The 16,891-nt window shown below is 35.6% G+C and overlaps 1 protein-coding gene across 1 annotated transcript in view; it reads right to left on the bottom strand.

Annotated features, from left to right (window-relative positions):
- The window catches only part of LOC144372502 (TATA box-binding protein-associated factor RNA polymerase I subunit A-like), a 58,769-nt gene that overhangs the window by 5,400 nt on the left and 36,478 nt on the right, over window positions 1–16,891 (bottom strand). Inside the window, exon 8 of the mRNA XM_078035849.1 lies at window positions 1,717–3,922. The gene's annotated coding sequence lies outside the window, so the exon portion shown is untranslated. The remainder of the gene's footprint in view (window positions 1–1,716; window positions 3,923–16,891) is intronic.

Here is a 16,891-nt window from a genome sequence, read left to right as displayed (position 1 = left end):
AAAAAATTACAAGGGAAATATTTCAAACTGACTGATAAAGGAAAATACAACAAAGTAAAATTTGAAGGAGTTTTTTAAAGCATATATGCTTGTAAATTCTTGTATTAGTAAAGAAGAAATTTAATTTGATTTAAAATCCATTTCTTAAGCTTCCATCTTAAGGCATTAGAAAGAAAAGAGTAAATTAAATCTAAGTTAAGTGGAAGAAGTAAATAGTAAAGACAAGATTAGAAACCAGTGAATATGAATAGACACACAATAAAGAAAAACCAGTAACATCAAAAATTGATTCTTGGAAAGATCAATAAAATTGAAAAGCCTCTATTTAATTGCTAAATTAACACTCCTCTGGCAAGAGTAATTTAATAATTAAGAGAAAATGTGAATTATTAATATCAGGAATGAAGAGAGATATCAGTATAAAGGATAATAATATGAGTATACTATGCACAATTTAAATCATTCAATTTAATAACTTGGATGACATGGGAAAATCCTTTGAAAGAGACACACTGTCAAAACTGACACATGAAGAAACAGAAAATGTGACTAGTCCACAATATGGGAAATTAAATTTGATTCATATAAAAGGTATTTCCTCTAAGAAAACTCATCTATGAGGGCTTCAATAGTAAATTCCATCAAACAGTTAAAGAAGAAATAAACCAGTTTTATGCAAATTGCATGTGAAAATGTGAGACCAGTAAAACCCTACTACTCAAACCAATAAAGGACATTTGAAAACAAAACAAAGCAAACCACACACACTAGTGTCCCTCATGAACATGGACTCCATTATCCCTTACAAATATTAGCTAATTGAATTCAGCAATATATAAAAATTCACAAAACAGTGGGTTCTTTCCTCCAGAATGGCTACTTTAGTATATAAAAACAAAGCAGTGCATTTCACAACAGTCATAGAATAAAAGGAAAAAAAATTCCCCTATTAACTCAACTTAAGCGGAAAAAATATGGCATCAGATAAAATTTTAAAGCCATCATAAAATCTCTTGGCAAGGTAAGAATAGAGAGAAATAATCTAATAATGAGGAACTATGAAAAGTCTGCAGCTAACGTCATCGCCAATGGTGGAAAAAAAACGGAACACTTATGATTATTTAAGTAATTATTTAAGATTATTATCTGAACACTTACCATTGAAGTTGACCCAGAGTGAATGATAAACAAATTAGAAATAAACAGGTAATTTTCCAAGTGGAAATTCTGTTTACCTAGTTTATAGTCCATGCACTCTTAGGGTTTTGACTTTTTAATACACACACACATGCAAATCATTTTTTAAAAATTATAGAGTTTCATATCTCCAGGATATAGTGTTACAAAAACTAGAGTCAGCTGGTAACAATTTGATATCAAAACTAAAAAACATACAAAAATGTATTTTTTAAATTGAATTGATTTATTTTTACAGAAGTATAGTTGTATCTAAATTTGTTCCACAGAATTTACATTTATAAATTATTATTTAATTCTGTGGTTTTACTTAAACACTAAAATGAATCAAGTTTATCCACTTAAAAGAGTTTTAAATCATAAACTGAAACACAGACACACTGTAGAAACTGGCTTATCTAAATTCAAATGGACACGTGGACCTTGCCCAACAGAGACAGACCTCCGGAACTTCTCAAGAAGGAATGTTAGGATAAGATTAAAGATATCAGAGACTCGCATGTCATTATTTTTACTTACAGGAGAAAATATGATGATGGTGTCTTAATTTTCCATCACTATGATCAAAATACTGGACAGGAATGATGTAGAGGAGAAAATCTGCCTTGGTTCATGGTCCCAGAGGTCTTAGGCCACTGCTGGCTGGCTCAGCTGCCCTCGGCCAAAGTTGGAAAGCATATAGAGTCAAGTGGGAAAAGACAAACCTTTCCAGCCTTTCCCCAGAGGCCCACTTCCCTCGAGAAGGTCCCATTGCCCAGGAGCCCACTCAGCCATCAGTGAAAGTTCTCAAGTGGATGGAGCCACTAGAAAGATCAGAGTACTCACCATCCAATCATTCCTTAAAGACTTGCCTGTGACCCTTGCTGTTTTGGAGACCAGGCTTACAGAAACTTTGGGGCACATCCAGGATGCAGAGCATCAACAGGTGGCAACACGTGGGGCTGTCCAGATGTTGGGTCCCCCTCCCCCTACACACACTCTAAGAATTGTCAAAGAAATGTATGTGCTGGTAGGAATAAAATCATATCACACAGAACATTTCAAAGTTAATGTAAAAAATGGCAAAATAAATAAGACAGTCATATTTTATAACTCAGTTCCCCAGAATAACCACTATTTGTATTTCATTTTATTAAGTAGATCTAATATATTTTATTATAAGCCAACATGCAATTTAGATCTTTTAATTTTTAGAAATGGCTTATGTTTATTAACTAGGATGCACATAATTGTAAAATAGTTTTGGTACGGTTGTTAAGAAAAACACACCTGACAATGTGCCTACTGCCCCAGACAGCTTCTTCAGCTCCCACGGCTGACCCTGTATTACGTGTTCCTAATCTCCACACCCATCATATAGTTGTCACAGCTGGTCACTGCTGGTATGTGCCCCTCTGGAATCTGGGTTTAGGGCTTTTGTTTCCTATGCACAGTTGCAACCTGATTTTAGATGGCTACACCTCCAGGGCTACATTATTATCACAAATTATTACAGTGTAAAAGTTATGTCATTGAACAGTATTGTTATATATATATATATATATATATATATATATATATATATATATATATATATATACACACACACACAAAATCCTTTTAGCCTCCAAAGTCACCCAGGGAAAGAAACTAAAAAGAAATAAATTCCAACTTTTAAAAAATTAACATTGAAAACTTTAACCTATTTTTTTCTTTTTTTTTTTTTTTTGGTTTTGGGATGCAGTTCACTGTCACAGCAACTGGTGTTCTGGGACACAGGCCAATCAGGCCCCAGAGCTGCCTTTCCCAGATGCCATAGAAGTGTACTGGGGCAGTGCCTGAGCTCTAGTTTCTCTCCTTCCTCATGGTGTTTTTGATGCTTCTTGTTTTAAATTTTTTTTGTGATGTATCCATGGTGAGGGACACACTGCTACTAGGCACGGTAGCATGCTCAGGTTGAGCTACTCTTCTTGTTTAACTTCCTATACTTATCACCTACTGTGATGAGAGCATTCAAAATCTACCTTGTTAGTGACTTTCAAGAGTGATCTGCTATCATTGACTCTGTTGCTATGTGATATGACTGGCCAACCTCTTCCAAGCCATCCACTGCCAGTCCTGGTGACAACCTCCTGTCTCTGCAGCATGCCATTGAGATGCATGCATAGCCTGAGGGCAAGAATAGTTCCTGTCCTTTTCCTAAGGAGTGTTGCATCATCATCCAATTTGGGATAATTAAAACTAAAACCTCTATAAACACAATTGGCAGGTTTTTGTCTGAGCTTTCACTGAAGCCAGTTGATTTAATAGGTAGGCCTGAAGAGGTTGTGCAAAATGCAGGCCTGGTACCAGTTTCCACATGGCTGTGCCATTGCACATTCCCTCAGCTCAGTATGGATGGAAGATCCTCCGTGTTCTCAGCAGAGAAGTGCTTCCTGCTTTGCCTGGTTCTGATGTGCACACTTTTCAGCTACTGTGGTTTAATTAAATAGCACAACTTTCCAACAAGGTGGTCCAGCTCCAGCTGCTTGGTTACTGATAGTAAGAAATACAGAGGGCACAACCTTAGCCACCAGATCTCCAGTCCAGAAGTCATTAGTGAGTGGCAGCTGGGCATCTTATCAATGGCCCATCTTGTGATTTCTCTGGAATCTGCAGGTGACGGTCTCTGAATGTCTCTCATTCACTTGACAGAAGAGAGTCCAGTTGTGCTTACTTCTCTCCTCCAGTGGTGAACCTGCAACAGCTTTCAATAATGGAGAATTGAAATAGAAAATTAAAATACAGGGATGAATTGAGGTGAAAGTATTGGGAGAGGAAATTCAAAGGCAGGTGGAGGTAGTGTGACCATGGCCCTGCCCACACTGCTGTCACAGATGTGCAACCAGACCACCTCCATGGGGTGGCTACAGGAGGGTGACACTATGGAAACATCCCTGAGGAAGCCACAGTAGCAAGTCCTTCGCATCTGGAGACCCCAGAGCTGTGTCCTGTCCCTGAGAGCAAAAGACAGAGTGCTGGAAACCCACAGAGCTTAGAGAGTAGTGGAAGATCCCTGTGGGCCCAGGAAAGGTACTCCCTCTGTTTTGTGAGTTGACCAAAAGAAAGCAGCGAGTACTGATCACATCACTCAACATGTTTTGGACAAAGAAGTAGAACATTTTTTAATTCTCAGAATTCCTGTTTTAAATCCCAGTTTCCTAACATTTGTTTTAATGTTTTCATTTCCCTGTAATTTTGATACAACATAAGGTGTCTCATTGCTTCCACTCTTACAGAGGGCTGAGCAATCTCAGTCTCACCATCAATTAGGCCGTGCAGCGTGGCTCAGGTCACATAGTCCTCTTAGGCTTCAGAATGTTCTAGAAGGCCAGGACTGACTGTGAGTGGCATTATCATATTTTTATTTGGGTTTTTGGCTTTTGTTTTAATTTTTTGTCTAATAAACATGCAGGGTGACATCTCATTTTGATTTCACTCCCATTTTCTTTGTGGGTGACATGGCTATCCTTTGTCCACATGCTCCTTTGCCATATGCACACCTTCTTTGCTTGAAATTTTAGCCCATTTTTAAATTTATTTTTTCATGTTGCTAAATTTTGAGTGCTCTTTACATATTGTGAGTATTCTGAGAATAAGTTGTTCATAAGATACTTTGATCATCAAGAACCATTTAGATACAAGAATGTGTCTTACTAACAAGCTAACCAGTCAGTCTAAATGGTGTGATAGGTGTTGGAGGTAGACTTATATCAGATAAAAAGGACTTCTTGCTTGGGATTAGATGGGTAGCCTGAAACCTTTACACCCATTCTCTCATCCACACAGCCTCTGGGGATGAACTGGAACATCCAGGTTGTTGCTCTGCACTTATCAATCTTATGTCTGAGGAACTCAGCCTTAGGAAGCCAAGGTATGTTATAGGAATCAGTAAGAAAACCTGTCCTTGGCCCCAGAGGAATGCAATGTTTTTTATTAAATTGGACAGTAGTCACATATATGTGCTGCTCTGAAAGGAGGACTGGACACATTCTGAAGCCTTTTCTTGAAGAATATCTCTCACTGTGAGCTATGTATATGTTGATGCCACAAGAAGCAGTCTCAAAACATGGTCCAGGAATCTATAATTTTGATGAAGTTCAAATTATCATTTTCTCTTTTATAATTTATTTGTACAGTTGTCTAGAGCTCCCTAGTTTTATTTTTTTTATTTTATTGGTTATTCAAAACATTACAAAGATTGCAGAACTACATCGGTTAAACATCCACATTTTTACATAATGCATAGTAGTAACTGTTGTATTCTGCTACCTTTCCTAAGAGAATTTGTTTCATTAATTTCCAAAAGTTAGACTTAAGTTTTGAAGGAATATTTTGTTTTTTAAAAAATTGATTTTGAAAACAACAAATTAAAAAATACTTAGCATGATTTCTCCTCATGGCACATGCTTGACAAATATTAGATTTTTTTTCTCCCGAATAAATAGAACATATAACAAATTGGTTTGTTTAAATGGATTATTCTTGGGGAAATTATGAACAAGCTTGTTCTAAGAAACCTAGAGTGTGAGTAATTGAGTATCTAGTGTTGCAATAGTTTTTTTTTTCCCTTAAGGTAAAGAAGGAAAATCATGTGATGTAACTGCTCAGATGGTGCTGGTGTGTTGTTGGAGAAGTATGAAGAAAGTTGCTTTACTTTTGGCACACTGTGCCAGCTTCTACCTATGCAGTCTATGCCAGAATCTTTTGATGGATTATTAACAGAGGATCAGGTAAGGCTCAGCAGGTATCATTTTTGGTCAAGATGTAAATCACAAGCTTCTATTTATGATCCAACTTTAAAAACATTTTTTAATTTTTCTTGAATAAAATTTTACAGCTGTCAGCTGAAAAATAGTTCACAATAACTTAGGATTTTAGACCTGTAGTACATTTCAAAACTATGGCATTTTAGGAATATTTTTATATAAGCAGAGTTTTTAACCTTACTTTCTACTGTGATATTATTATTTTAATTCTCTTTCTCCATTTAACATACATAAACTTAAATTTTAGTTGAAACTCTCTAGTAAAACTCTCCAACTCTCTTAATTTTGCAGAGGAATACAAAGTAACATATTGGTTGATTATGGATCTTATGTTTCCCACTACTTCAATAATAAAGTTGTAGTCACTTTGGTTTTTTTGGCTGACTTTTATCATAAGACCACAAAGTTAGTTCACCATCTGGGACTGTTCAAAGCACTTGAGTGCAGTGTTTACAAGAAATTAGTTTACCACAAGCATTTCATTTGGAAATATTTTAGATTTATTAGATTTCTGTTTTTAGTTGATTCCCTCTTCCTTTCCATGTGGTTTCAACAAATCCATTTCCCATAGTTTTCCAGCAAAGATATATAACACATACTTACATTTTTAACCTTTTTCAAATAAAGATAATTTTCCCCCTAGGGTATTACAACATTCAAGAACAAAACAAATATTGTATTATGCTAATGCTGATTATTTCTATAATCACCACATGACTCATTCCATGGAAATAATGCTAATATTTTTATTCTCACACTCTGTGGCTCATGTGCTTGCATCTGGTTAACAGCTGGCCTGTGATGTTGCAAGGCCCCAGGAAGGAGAGAGGCAAAGGTGAACAGTACACTGTGGGCAGCATTATGTTCCTTATTCTCCTCCAAATCAAATAGGCATTAATGTTCTAGAGTTACTTGGAGTGGTTGCTGGTAACTGGCTGTAGCGCCAATGCCAACATCTTTGCTTAGGAATCAGTTATGATTAATGATTACTTCACTGATGTTTACCATCTTGCTATGAAATAAACACATGCCTTGATTTCTCATCTTCTCTTTACAAGGACAAGTTAAAACATATAGTTTTGGGGGGGGTTGTTGGAGTGTATTAAAAATAAATTAAGGGAAACATTTTGTTTCCACTATAACTGAGGCAGACCTGAGAGCTTCCTATGAAAATTATTTTGCCTTGACACCTTTTCTGATGCATCCAAAGTTTTATGCAATGTAAGTGAATTTATGTGAAATAACTATGTAAAAATTCTGAATTAAGATGAAAGAGATGTTTGTAAAAAAACTCACAGACTAACAATAACAATAATAAAAAGACGGGCTCTTAAAAATTATAGAGTACTTCCAATGGTGATTTGCTTGAATAAAAATAGAATTCTCACTTTTTTTTGGTTAAACCTTAGTTTCCATTTGAATGCCCTGCAGTCATTTTTCCAGTGTATTGTTCTGTGATAACTGTAGTTTGAGAAGAAACTAATGGCTTAACAAGGGATCAAAAATACACGTGATAATTGTGTTCTAACATTGAAATACTTCTCTCTATGGAAAACTTTAATCTTGCTGACTTTAAAGAAATGTCTCAGTTTAGGAGTATTTGGTCCATGAAAATCCAAAGTCTTCAAGAAATTAGTTACATGACTGTTTTTAAACAAAAATTTTTGCTTCTTTAAAAATACTCTCATGTCCTTAATACCTTTAAGAGTTAAAAATATAAATGACAGAGAAGAATGTAATTTACATTGGAATGGCTGGCCACACCTCAGGTATACCTTGCCAAGGGCATGGTTGCCCTGTTGCAGCTAGATCTGCTGTGCCTGATGGCAAAACTACCAGTTTAAGAGTCAACACCTTAGGTGAATGTGACTCCAACATTCAACTCAACACGTTGAGGCAGTGATGTGACTTGCAGGCAGAATTCCAGCCTCATGGTGGAGAATGTGAAACCTAGGTTTTATAGTACCAGCAATAACAACTATGGCCGCTTTTACATCAATGAATGGAGGACGCTGTTCCATATAGACTAGCATACTGATTATTCCCTCCACTTTTGAAAAAGTAATATAATTCTATTATAATTTGAAATTTCATGGCTTGAGGCTAGAAGACAGGGAATATTTCTTTTGTAGCCCAGTTTTCTCAAGACCATCCTGATTTTATGGCCCTTTGTTTAAGGGGGTGGCCACTTAAATTCCACATATGTGAGTATATCTTATAATAAGGCTAACAGGAAGTAACATTACAATTTGAGGGCTTTTGTTGCTGTTTGAAGAGAAAAACTGAGGCTTGTTTATAATTCTGAGTTTTCAGTGTTGTAGTCACAAACTATTGGAGTGGAAAGGGTCACAGAGATGATATTCTCCAGCTCCTTTGGACAGGAGGAAGCTGAAACCCCTGGATGCTACCTGGTTCTCCCAAGATCACAAAGCTGGTTTGTGGCAGCTCTGGATAGGAACCTGATTCTTCTCCTTCACAGACATGTTCACATGGCACAGTGCTGCCTTTGTTCTGAACTGCTCATTTAATTTTTCTTTAAGTTGATTTTTTTATTTCTAATACTCAAGCAAATATTTGCAAGCAGCAAGGCAGTAAGACAATTCCCTACTGAAATTTTTAACAAATGATCTTTTCCTTAGATCACTTTTTATGAAGCAGTATGCTCACACCCGCTGCTCCACAAGGCAAATGTGTTCATTCAGTGGCATGTCTGACTTTCCTCCTGCACTGTAACCATGTAATGAAAGGTTCTTTCATAATGTCCCTGTATAAGAGGCAGAGATAAAACCAGATTTGAGTGATGTAAGTGGAGACCCTTCCAGAGTGGGCAGTGCACACAGCCTTATCACACAACTTCCTGGATAGTTGGTGTGTGTCTAGGTTTCTAGCTTGATGTTTTGCTGATACAGACTTTTACTTGATACATTTTCTTGGTCCTCTTTCCATGGGATATCTGATACCTGTTGCCTACTGATTTTTTAAAACAACTTCCTCTACCTGGAGTAGCAATATGTTTACATATCTTTTCTGAAATTCCTAAAAAGAAGCTTTTGTGGAAATTTTTCATTCCTCTTCCCTCTACTCGTAATTGTTGGCACAGAAATCATACGAATAAAAATAATTGCCACCTATAAAAGAACTTCTACTTTATTTTTATTTTATTTTTTAATATTTATTTTTTAGTTTTAGATGGATACAATATCTTCAATTTATTTTTATGTGGTGCTGAGAATCAAACCCAGTGCTTCATGCATGCTAGGCAAGCACGCTACCACTTGAGCCACATCCCCAGCCCAGAAGAACTTCTATTTTGGATTTGGTTATAACTTGCATAATGCACAGGGCTAACTGGGTTGATATACTCCCTCTAGGTTTTTCATTATGGTTTTAGATTTTTTGAAATGGACTACAAATGAAGTATGTGTTTATTAGCATTTGTAAATTTAAAAGTAATTGCCTTTGTATTTTATTTTGCCCAAGATTGATTCGTTTTTAGAATTTGAATTGTGTTGCATGGAAGTTACCTTTTTTTAAATTTATTTTTTAAATTTTGAAACAGGGTCTCACTAAGTTGCATAGGGTCTCACTAAGTTGCACCGGGCCTCGCAAAGTTGTTGAGGCTAGCCTTGAACTTGCAATCTTCCTGCCTCTCAGTTTGCTGGGATTATAGGTATGTGGCATCTTGCCTAGCTGGAAGTTATCATTTTTAAGTTTTGAAATGAAGTTGAACATGAAACCACATCTTTTAGTCACCTATTTATTGGCTACCTTACTATATGGGTATGGTGGGGACATTAAAAATAATAATTTGTGGTTTTTCTGACCTAAGAGAGCTTAGAAGGATAATAAGGGGCATAAGACAAGTTAATTAAAAAAATTCAGACTAAAGGGCAATGGTTAAAATGGCTCAAGATTAAGAATTTGCTAGAAAGCAAAGAATAAACAACATTCTGGTAAGATATAGGTGAACACCAGAAAACTATGGCCTTTGTTGTTGTTATTCAGGAAAACAATGTTTCAGCTTTGAAGAAATCACTGTAGTAGAGAATGTACAGTTGAAAACATTAATTATCTTACTGGAGGATAAACTTTTGTAAAACATCTCATTTAACCAAAGTGGAATTTGAAACTCAACTGTTGACATTCTCAAAGTTATAAGAAGTGACTTTGTCTTGAATTGAGTCTTATTTTTTAAAATACAAATAAAGCCCCAAATGGACATTTCTTGATTGCTGCTGTGCCAGGTACTCTACTAAATGCTTATATGCTTAATCTCATTTATTTCTCACAATCATCCTGTGAAGTAGGCTTTTGTTCACCACCCTCCTGGCTTCAAAGTCTCAGATCTTAACCACTGTATGTGCCCTTGATAGAAGTGTCCCATCTGTACTTAAATCTTCTTGGGTTTATGTATTTATGAATGGAATGAGTCTTGATTTGTCTACTATATTTATTGTATAGGTAAATAATAAATTTTAAAAAGTGAGTTTACATTTGACTTTTGTTGGTGTTATATTCTAGATGAACATTTAGCATCCCTGATTTGTCTGGTGATAAATTGTAGATATCTGGAGACATAGCATGTAGCTGTCTTTCCCTATGGCAATTTACATGCTATAAATACAAAAAGCATATTAATTTGCCTGCAGAAATAAGTTTATAAAAAGTTAAAATCAGGATATGCTAAATTAAAAGACAGTCACTTGAATTTAATTTAATTTTATTTTATTTTAAAAAAAATTTTAGGGCTGGGGATGTGGCTCAAGCGGTAGACGGTAGCGCGCTCGCCTGGCATGCGTGCAGCCCGGGCTCGATCCTCAGCACCACATACCAACAAAGATGTTGTGTCCGCCGAGAACTAAAAAATAAATATTAAAAAATTCTCTGTCTCTGTCTCTCTCTCTCTCTCTCTCTCTCTTCTCTCTCACTCTCTCTTTAAAAAAAATAAAAATTAAAAAAAATGTAAAGTTTTATTTTAGTTGTAGTTGGACACAATACCTTTTTTTTAAAAATTTATGTGGTGCTGAGGATCGAACCCAGGGCCCCACACATGTGAGGTGAGTGCTCTACTGCTGAGCGCCAGCCCCAGCCCCTTGAATTTAATAATAAAAAAGAAATCATTGCCATTTGTTCTGCATTTTTAGCATAATTCTTTTTTTAAAATCCTGAGATGTATGCTATTTATATAAAAATATTTTGCAAATACATCATTCAGAAAGAAGGCATTTATGGATTCTTTTGAGCCAGGTGTGCTCTACCACTGAACTATTCTGCCCCCCACATTTTTTCTTGTATTTTGAGACAAGGTCTTCCTAAGTTTCTGAAGCTATTCTCAAACTTGAGAGACCCTCCTGCCTTAGCCTCCCGAGTGGCTGTGATGAGAGGTGTGTGCCATTACAGGCTTTTATGAGCTTTAAATAGGAACTCAGTGGCACCTAATAAAAGACAATTGAGTTGGAGTTTTCAGAGAACTTTTTAATTAAGAATTAATTAAATTTTTTTTCTTCCTCTATTCTTACTTTTTAAGTGGATTGAATAAAATTTGTTCTCCAGTCTGAGTATCTGCTGGGAGATGTCTGGAGGGCCCTTCTATGTCTGCTCATAGACCACATTACTCACTACTCCATCCCAGTAGTTGGGTTCATCTCTTCCTTGCATCCCCATCATCAACTGTTTTGTATCATGAAACCTCTAGGTCATTCATTCAGGTCTGCTAGCCTTAGCTTTGTTTATGTTGCATCCATTTAGATAAAAAGACCTAGCTCAGTGTCAAACAGGTGCTTAGAAAATGTTTATTCATTCATTCTAGCCTCCCAGCCTCTTCTCATGTCAATTATGCCTTTCCATTTTGGTCCACCCAAGTGTGTATATCCTGTTCAAGGTCTGGACATGAAGCCTTTTCTAATTCTAGTGCAGAAGGATCTTTGATTTCTTAGAACTGGGTACCTCTCTGCATATTGATTTTTCCTCTGCCAATCCGAACTGAAAGCCTACTGAAGACAGACATTTGTTTTTATCTTCTTTATCTACCCCAGCCATTAAGCTGCTAAGCATTTTGCAGGGTTCCAAAGAAGTACTTGTTTTCTGATTAACAGTAATTTTATATATCCTACAAAAGCAAAAAATTCATAATAAGCTTGGTTATTATCTGTGTGTGTTTCTTGGGAGATGAAGAGTAGAATAAAATGAGGAAAGACTCTATTTCACCTTTTTCTTTAAAATGTCATTCTGATTTCTGAGGCCAGGATTAACTAAGGCAGAGGTCCAATCTTAAGAAGACTGGTCACCCTACTAAGGTCTTTATTATATGCCTTTTGGTTTAGGTCCCTTTGGAGGAAGTTAGGATAAAGGAAGCAATGAAAGTGGAATTACTGCTAAAGGAGATTGCAAATCATTACTGAGTCCACAAAGAAACACTTTTCTAATAATATTATGTTTTCCTGAAGTATGTTTTGATATCTGTGACATTTTGGGAAACAGAATTAATTAATTAAGAAAGAAACTATCTCTATGATTTCCTGTTCTAATTTTCTCTGATTTGAAACACCATAGAAATCTTTTATTTCTCTAATAATAGAAATGATGGATGTGATGAGTTAGCTAACTGGTGTTTCTTCTGTTCCCCATTTTGTAGGATTAGATATTGAGCTTCAGATCTATTTTGAGGATGGAATTTAGATTTAAGTCTTGATAATTTTGTTCAAAATATATTATGCAATTACTGTTTTGAAGATGAAATAAGATCTATTTTGTGGCCTTTAGCCTCATATAATGTGACCTTTAAAAATACTAAAGGAGTAACATTGAGATATGAGGTGAATCATTAGATGTTTATAGGAAAGCTTTAACTGAAGAACATGATATATTAATCTTTGGGATCTGAAAGTGTTAGAATTTTAAAAATTTAACTTTATACTGCTTTTCTGGATCTTTGTTGGCCTCGTTTCTGAGTCTTCTTTCTCTAATGACATCACTTCTTAGGTCATCATAATCAGGTAACACTATGAGCGTGGATACTTTCCCTCTGTTTAGAACCCCAGAAGGCTTATGTCAAACCAAATTAGATTATAGGTTATGGGCTGGTTCAGAACTTGGCAATTTATTCATTCTAACAGAACAACTTATGAGGTAAGTTCTGTTACAATCCTAAAGTGTAGATGAGGAAAGTGAGACACTGCCTGTGGTCACTTTTTTACTCCTTGTGCCTCCTATCACCTCTGATACATGCAGAACACTAATCTAGTCACTCTGCTGACATGAAGGCTGTTTCAGGGTAAGCAGATTAAAGTATCCTGGGATGACTTGCCTTCCACTCTACTGAGATCTGTGGAGATGTGGATCACGAGATAGCTGATAACAGCTTTGGTTCTGAGTTTTGTGCAAAACCTGGACTTTCTAAATCCAGTAGCCACCAGATACAATGGTATAAATCCCAATCAAACTAACCAGTTTAACATCATAAGAACCAAAGCCACAATCACAACTAATTGTTAGTTGTGTTTTCTTTAAATAATCAGTTTAAAATTTGTTTGATTTTGCATGGGGAATAAGTGTGTTGGAAAGTGATTGGCTGGCATTATAGCATATCCCATGATTCTGAATCACAGTGATAACTGTTGATTTTTTTAGGATATCCTTTGTACTAAATCTTATGTTGCCATTAACAGTGTATGACTGGAAGGCAGTTATTGGGGGTTATTGTTTACTGAGTGTATTGTTTCAGTTTGGGAAGGTGAAAAAATTCTATAGTTGGATGATTTTGAGGGTTTGGTTATACAACATGTTCCTGACATGTACTTAATGCCACTGAATTGTAATTGAAATTAATAATTAATTAATAATTTAATTAACAATTAAAATGGTTAAAATGGTAAGTTTTGTTATGGATGTAAGAGAGGGGGAAAAAAACTTTTATAGAAAGCATGATTATTTTATCCAGGCCTACGTATGTGAGTGCTGTTGTTTGGTGTATTTTATATTGGTGTTGAATGACAGGAGCACACTGTGAAGTTTGTGACTCTGGCATAGGAAGGCAGTTCTAGTGTGGCACTTAAAGATGGCTGACTCTGGAGTCAGACTGCCTGGTTGTGTGTCCTGGCTCCACCACTTACTTGCCATGTGACCTTTGGAAGCTACTTACCTTTTCTGGACTTCAGTTTCCCCATTGTGGAGTAGAGATAATAATTGTACTGGGGTTGTGGTTGTGGCTCAGTGGTAGAATGCTCGCCTAGTGTGGGTGAGGCACTGGGTTCAATCCTCAGCATCATATAAAAATAAATAGAAATAAAGGCATTGTGTCCACTAACAACTAAAAAAAACATTTTATAAAATGTACTTATTTCATGGAATGTGAGGATTAAATGAGATAATAATAAAAAATGCTTAAAACATCATCTGTCACACAGTAAGTGTTAAGTGGATGGACATCTAGGGGTAGGTTCTAAGTTATATTACTTATATACATATAAATGTAAGCATAAATTGAATATTTTTAAATTTTTTTTAAAGGTAAAAGAAATAGGAGATTACTTTAAACAACACATTTTACAGTCCAGGCACAGAGGAGCATTTGAACTGGCTTACACTGGTTTTGTGAAACTAACTGAAATACTAAACAGGTAAAACAAATATCTTTTTGTGTAGGTTTTTAAAAGACTAAACGTATAAACCATGTGCTTGGAGTATAATTTAGTTTTGTCTTTTGATGTTGAAAAGAATAAAGATTTAGTTGGCTACAAAACTCTTGAAAGGAATGGTTTTCTTAGGTCTCATTGTGTGATTTACTACAGATGATTGAGTGAAATTTCCATACTAAGTTGTTCTCTCATTGAAAGGTGATTTGAGGTCAACTCAAAAGTTTTTGCTAAAAATAGCTTTGAAATTACTATTTCTTTTCATTGAACAAAATGAATGTTTTGTCTGTTTGAAAATTACTTGGCATTTGGAATAAAATAAGCCCTGGAGTTTTTGCATTTGTATGTATTACAGACAGAGAAAAACACTTAAGGATTTTGTCTTTTTCTTCATAATTTTGTTGTATAGAAAATTAAAAGGAGCAAAAAGAAGATAAGATTATTTCACATTACTTAGAAAAATACTTAGGCATATTTCATATGTTTAACCAAATGTGTATTTTTGACATAGGTGTTGGTAGTTTCATTCATTCATAAAATAGATTTTCTCCAAAGAGCTTGTGAGGAAACCTTAAATTACTTAATGATTAAGTGTTCATGGCAAGTGTTCTCTAAATAAAAGGTAGTATTTTCCAGGAAAACATTTCTTTTGCCTAGAAACTTTTTGAAATGAAGCAGAGTTCTGCCAGCCTTGTAGCTTCAGCAAACATTTTATTTTGGGCTGTTACAAATAGCCTTGAATATTTTTAAAACTTTTCTTTCACACTCATGGTGAAAACATTTATAAAACATCTTGGCAGTTATGGACTGCACAGAATATCTTTAAATAATCCTTTTAAAATGTCCCTGACATTAAACTGCTGATCTTGAAAATATTTTGTTATCTTTTAAACTTTTGTTTCCAGTGTAGATATGACTTATGAATATTTTTTCTCACAATGCAATATTTTCCATTCCTTCAAATCAGCTGACCAATACATATTGAATGTTAGCTGTGTGCTTGGCATTGTGTTTATTTTGGAGAATATACTACTTATTTATAAGACATGGTTTCTGTTAAGAATTTATGGTTTCATTTGGGAAATAAGCAGAGATGAAGTTCACTATGTTTAAAAAAAGGTGTGCCGTGGGCACCAACTGGTTAGAACAGACACTGGATATAGGCATCCAGCATCTCTCCGTGTGTATGGGGGTGTGCTGCTTGCACAGCAGCCTGGAACATTAGACCAACACACTTGAATAAGATGAAACTGCCAAATTTCTATATGAAATTGACGTTCTGTTGTAATGGCAGAGAGAGAAAACCGTAAGAATAGGCTGGTAGGTCTTCATAGGAGATAGAATTTGTGCTCATGCTTGGGTAAGGTTTGAATGCATAGGAGAAGAAAGCAGGAAAAATCGTTCAGAGGCTAGAATCAGCATGGTTTATTGTTAGGTAACTAAGTCTTCTTGTAGTGCTGCTGCTGATGCTGCTGCTGCTGGGGTTAGTTATTAGCTAGATAGATTGAGGCCAAATTCTTATCAACCTTGAAAGTAAATTTGCTGTGTTAGGGATGGGGAGAGACATCAATTGTTTTTGATCTGAGTCAGATCATAGTGTCATAGACAAGAGAAACAATGATGGGATGTAACTTAGGCTCTTCTTGGTATACCCATTCTGTTAATTGGTAGTGAACTGGTACAAAAGTTAACCTCCTTAGCTTCTTATCTCTTCATCTCTAAAATAAGAAAAAGAATATTTGCCCTCCTGAAAGATCTCTTTGGCTTTGGTTGTATGTAGCAAATAAAATAGATTTTATAACAACTCTTTGTATTATATAATTTCCTACAAATGTGAGATTCTGTGAGATTTATTTTGGTTGTGGGGCTGGTTGTATTAAAATAGTTTTTGGTTGGAGGTGTTAGGTTAGATAGATTGTGATGACAGATTATAGTGAGGAGAGTCTGGATTCAGTTATAATGATCTAGAACTCAGATAATTGGGGCTTCCTTTATGTCAATGGCTGTGAGGGTGGAGACAAAGATGTGACATTTCAGTTAACATATGACCTCAGGTAGTAATGGTTCCACATATGACAAATTGAGTGATTAGAAGAAAAACTCTGGACATATTTTATTACATTTTATGAATTTGTGTGCCAGGAGTTAGGGCAGGGCTCAACTGAGTTCTTCTCCCCAGGATATTTGCTAAGTTCAATGGGTAGAATTTAGCTGGCAGATAAACTGGTTGGAAGGGATCTAAACAGCTATGATCACATTTCTTTGATGGGGACA

Source organism: Ictidomys tridecemlineatus, unplaced genomic scaffold (genome assembly GCF_052094955.1).
Source record: "Ictidomys tridecemlineatus isolate mIctTri1 unplaced genomic scaffold, mIctTri1.hap1 Scaffold_1112, whole genome shotgun sequence".
NCBI classification, from domain to species: domain Eukaryota; kingdom Metazoa; phylum Chordata; class Mammalia; order Rodentia; family Sciuridae; genus Ictidomys; species Ictidomys tridecemlineatus.
Note: the sequence above shows the minus strand (reverse complement) of the source record. Positions and strands in the feature narration are given on the sequence as shown.